A 6000-nucleotide genomic window follows, 5' to 3' on the forward strand; every position below is an offset into this window, starting at 1 on the left:
GGAAGCGACGAAAAAGGGGGTCGGGGGAGGGTTCGCAGAGGACGCGTCGGGGAAAGAAACCGGGAATCGGATGCTTCAAAGTATCGGATAGGGTAACAGATAGTTAACGTTGAAGAGGGCACTCGAATCGCGTGTCGAGGGAACGATATCGGCGATATTTCAAACCGGGCGCCTCTAATTAGAAAGAGGTCAGTAATTAATGCTAATTGGACGTCGTAATTATCTGCGGATTGTGCGCAGCGGGTTCGTCTGCCGCGACGACGAGCTTCCGCGTTTTATTTCGCGCTAACCGAGGCGAGCAAGCGAGCGTGCACCGACTTTTCCCGTGACAAAGTCGACGTTTGATCCGAAGTTCAAAGCTCGGGGGTGTGCGAGAGCAGAAATTGGCTAATATGACGGTCGCGCGTCGACTCGGGAATTCGGCGCTTTCTCTACCCTCTCCAGCGCGCGAGTTCGCGCTGCTTTGATGCGCGAAATAATTTAATTAGCCGATTCTGACGACGATTTTCCGACCCGTTCCGCGGTAATATTTTATTCAGCTCTCGTCGGACTCCTTTCTACGCTGTCACACCTTCCTCTTTTTTTTGTTTTACTTTACGAGTCGACAAGCAGGGGTAGGAGGAAGCAATAAGAAAATACATTATCGGGTGTACTCTGTACCTCTGGTTTAACTAAAAATATCTTTAATCGTCACTTTTGTTAGGTTAAATTATCAACTTTCTGTGCTCTCAACCTGATGGACAATGCATCTGTATGTACCTCGATAAAATACCTAAGTAAATACTATACTAAAAATAATACAATATTAAGTATAATCTACATTTACTCGTCATTTCGATAGGTTAAATTGCCAACTTTCCACGCTCTCAACCTGATGGACACGTTCCTCAATAAAATACCTAAATAAAAGATAACCAAATAACGCATACTATTCCGGCACAATATTCAAATTCCTCCTTCCCAATTTTCCCATTTCTCATAAAACAATTAAAAAAATGTCCCAAGCGACATTCGACTTCTCGACGTCTACTACCATAAACCTCGAAAAGGTTCCTCGCAGCGTGGTGTTTTTTAAGAACTCACCCTTTGATGAGGAGCCCACCCCCTGGTTGTCGTAAAGCGGGAAACTAAGGTCAGTTTATTAACCTGATGGGTCGTTACCCGCGACCTTCGACAATGCTCGGTGTTCTCGTTGCTGTTAGCCAGGAAAAAAAAAAAGGGACGAACGGACAGAGACGTTGTTTGCAATCTCGCGGGCCTCACACCCTCGAGGGTTGACAATGGTTTGCTGTGTCGTATAACGACCCTTAGAGTAATGAGATTATTCGCAGAAAACAGTTACACGGGGAACGCAAACACTGGGGAAAAGTCGCGCTGGTCGGTTTACTGCCCTTCCTACCTGGGCCCTCGCTGCTTTTCTGGAGTACTGGAGTACACGTGGCAGGGGAAGTTTCGAGTGGACCCCGATGGTGTGTATCGGTTGTTGACCGACTCGAGGGCGATAGTTGTTTCGAAATTGATCATGAATATTGAACGGTTTGGTGCCATTGTTTCCACAACCGTTTAGCACCGTGAAGGCTAATAAGGTTATTCCAAGAATGGGTCGCTTTGTCCAGGTAATCGTTCGACTTATCGTTCCCGAAAAAGAAAGTCTGACACGCTTGGCGAGAACGGTAATTTTTTATTGCCCTCACCCCAATCAAACATTTTATACTTTTTTTTGATATTTTCATTTGTACTTTTTGGGACTGAAAATTTCTATGCGTATAAGATCGTAGAAAGTCTTTGGGGAAATATGGATAATAAAAAAAACTACGTATATCTTGCAACTATTAAATAATATCAGTTGCGAAATAAAAATTTGTCTCCATTCCTTTTCTATTCCCGTTTGAAATGTACAAATGAAACAGTGTTCTATCTTAAATTCGTTCTTAATCTTGATACATTTTTTAGAATAAGACGAATATTTTGCTTGCACAAAGAAGAAAATAGAAAACGACGTACGACTTTACGAGACAAAGAATATATATTCTTAAGAAAATGAATACAAGCCTGCACGTGCCGTTCCTTGTTATTGTTTATGAATTAATCCCGGGACAAGAAAGAAAGAAAGAGACGAGAGATCCGCCCCAACAAATCCGGCCGTTTGGGAAGAAATGACCAATAAAACGGACGCGCTTGTAATAAGCCAAACAGCCGTAAATGAGCATTATATTAGAGGCCGCGTCACTGCAGGCCATAATCTTAACTGTAAGTTTATGAGCGTCTAGTTGACTTTTCCCTGGTCGTATATAGTAATAGCCTGCGATCCGAAAATGACAATAGAATTCTGCTTTTACAAATTAAGCTGGAGGATCGAACATCCTTCCTAAATCTATTCCTGTCATGCTAATCGATTTATTGAAAATATATTGTAGAAAACAGTTGATTTGATTAAAAAAAAAAAAAAAACGAAGAATTTTTTAAGACAAGATCGGAAAGTAAGTTTCAACCATCTCTAGAATATGTTGTGATTTATTTAATACTGTAATAGTTGTGTACAAAACATTACTTCTTCGTTATACTGTCAACCCAATGAATTTTCGTGCCCTGTATATCTATTTTGTTTAAATTTGTCTAAATTTGTTTAAATTAAATGGTAGGATGCGATGTTTAAATATACGTATAAATATATTCATGTACATATAAATATATACATGTATTTGCTTATTCATATACATATTTATTATGAAAAATTCATTTGGTATTATTAAAACTATTATTTAATTTGGTTAAACTTCTTCAATAGATATAGAGGGTACGAATATTTGTTATTATTTATTATGAAACTGACTGTATAATCGCACTTAAGTCAAGCCCATGAATTCAAAAACAAATGAGACAAGAGGTACACGAACGAGTCAAATTATTTTACATAACAAAACCAGAATTCTGTACAAATGGGTATGACCAAGACCGAAGCAAATGCTCCTTCCTCAACTTGTCCTGTCACGTTCGTCACGAAGAAGGAAAGGCAACGAACCTCGAGCAATCTTTCTCCTCGAGACCTCCTAATTATCACTTCCCCAAGATTCTCAAAACTGCGAGAAATATTTAAAAATTGTTTTCCCGCGAAACAGAAATGGAACTCGGTTAGAAAAATCTCGAGAATTCTCGAGACGAGATTCACGAGCACAATCGAGCTATCCGTAACGTTCCCGTCGAGAAGTCATTCGCCATTCAGAGGTATATATGCCTCCCGTTCCCCTCTCGTTGCCGTCGCAACTTTCTCACATTCGCGTTCCGACAAACTCCGCTCGGAACGCATTAACGCGTTAATTATTCATCCGATCCCCCAACAAATAAAGACGCGAAGCCCCGGAGACGCGAGCGCCCTAATGATCGCACAGGGAGAAACAACGTCGCGGAGTAATCCTAATAAGTAACGCCGTAACAGAGTTATTATTCATCCGTGCCGTTGTCTATTGACCCTCGAAAGCGTCTCTAATAAAATACCACTAACCGCATCATCAATCATCGCCGCACAATCGGAGACAAAACATACGCTTTTACGGTTCCGACCTGTCTCCACACCCCGCGTATTAGTGTCTCGCTCGTTCTCGCTGCTATACCGCTCGATGTCTCTCTGTCTCGCTTATGGGCTCCATTCAACGCAGTCACCGCACCGTCGTCATCATACGGCGCCGTTTATTCGCATTCAAACGAGCGAGGAGACACACTGTGTGTCATATACATTTTTTTTTTATTTTTCGGGGAGGGTGGAGAAGAAGGGGTACCCGAGAGAAAGGGAGGGAGGGAGAGCGGTAGTAAATCCGCGCACTGATTCGATTAATTTGTCCGACGTTGACAAGCGACCCATTGTTACACGTACCCCTCCTTCTCCCTCCCGCCCCCCACGCTAGGCGATGGTCGCGAATTTTCACCGAACGGAATGACGATTTTCGATAAATCATCGCTGGCCCCGGCCAGCGTCGAACAATGCTATTGTAAATTGTGCAGGCTTATGGACAACTAGTCGCCAAATACACCGGGTATTTTTTCCCTCCACGGTTTTCCCCTCCCGACGAATATTTTTCCGAGCTTTATTAATGCCGCTCCGCGCGACTGATTAATAATGGCCGCCGCGCTAGGGTACCGCTGATTGGAATTTTTCGGTGGACCGCGAGGAGGTGTCGTTCCCCCTCGACGTTTTAAATTCCTTACGGCTCTTTTTGGTTCACTTAACCGAGCTACCTTAAATTACTCGCGCACCTTTCGTCGCGCGAAGAATTGTTTCGCGGAAATCTGCATTGTCACCGGGAACGGAAAACGTAGAAATAAATCCTTCGCTGCCTAGCGTTGTCCGCGACGAACGCGTAATAAATTAATGAAAAGACTTCATTCGCGAAACGTTTTTTGTCGCCTGGAAATACACTTACGCGATTCGCTACCGCCTACTTATGCGAACAGACGTTTTGGTCATAACATGGTAGCCATAACAAGTGGGGAACGATTGTCTTTGGAAACTTTTGATTTGTATCTCATTAAAATTTGAATTGCATTCGTTTTGAAAGGATACTCTTATGTTTGAACGGTCCAAACCTTGCGCGGAATAGGTGGTTTTGATCAGAAACATTTGTTTACAATTTCAACGAACAGACCAGTGTAAAGTTTGATATTGCTTCGCAAGGAAAACCTTCCTGTGTTATTATACAAATATTATACGTATTAAAGTATCTATTCATTTCGTTCAATTGGAATGCTTAACACAGATGACATTAGGAAAGCTTCACTTGTCCCCTAACTGCGCAATCATTCTAACAAATTATGTACGAACAATATGACCCCAGTCGATACTTGCGGTTCCTGAGCATCGATATAATTAAAAACACGTTAAGTCATTTACCGACAGCGACCGGCAACGACACGTACCGGCACCGACACGACAAAACATTAAAATACGCGTTTTAATGGAACTATTCACACTTAACAGACACCGACCTGAACGTTCCATCAACGGGAATAGTGTGAATAGTTCCATTAAAACCCGTGTTTTAATGTTTTGTCGTGTCGGTGCCGGTACGTGTCGTTGCCGGAACGCGACGGTCCGTGTCGTATAGTCTGAATCGACCTTTAAACGTATTCGAATCCTTCAGGTGCTCGACTATTCGAATAAAAACTTACAGGTCCTCAATCATAGATTGAACGACAGTGGTTGAAAACCGACTAACTAAATACAGGAAATGCAAAACTAATTTATTATTAACGCAAAAACTGGTCTGATAGCCCAGCAACTAATGTAATCAAACCCTAACACAATCCGGTAGCTCAAAATGTATCCATACTAGCTCACCTCCGTTTGATTACATTTAAAAGTGAAAAATGAAACCAGAATGGTTTTCAACTAGAGATCACGGTTTTGAACGGGTATTAAAATACACGGGTACACGGAACACGTGTACCGTGTATTCAGGGATTAAGAACACTGGTATTGAAATACGCTGACATCCGGATATCGAAATACACGGATAATCCAGGTACGTGCACGTGCATCGAAATACACGGTTACCGTATCCAATTAGTTTTATATACAAACTTTTGTGTAAAAAATTATGATCCTTATTAATTTTGAAAAAATTGATAAGCAATAAAACAAATAAATAAAAAAAATATAAACATAAGACGAATAAATATAACACAATAAATTTTTGGATATCCATGTATTTCGATACCCGAGTACCCGTGTATTTAGATATTCGTATTAAAAATACTCGGATTAAAACATGGATGCATTAATTACCCGTGTACTCGGGTATTTCGATACACGTGACGTAGGGATCTCTAATTTTCAAACCCATAAAAAAGTCGACGATCTAAGTAAGCTCGTAAAGTCGAATATTCGCGCCAAGGTATGAAATCGTTGGATGGGTTGGCAACGGATTCCCGCGCAAAGAGCGCGGTCGAAAATCATAAAAATGGCCGTCGTCGACCTATATACTTTCTCACCGTGGTAATGTGTAT

This window comes from Hylaeus anthracinus, unplaced genomic scaffold (genome assembly GCF_026225885.1).
Source record: "Hylaeus anthracinus isolate JK02 unplaced genomic scaffold, UHH_iyHylAnth1.0_haploid 11985, whole genome shotgun sequence".
NCBI lineage: Eukaryota > Metazoa > Arthropoda > Insecta > Hymenoptera > Colletidae > Hylaeus > Hylaeus anthracinus.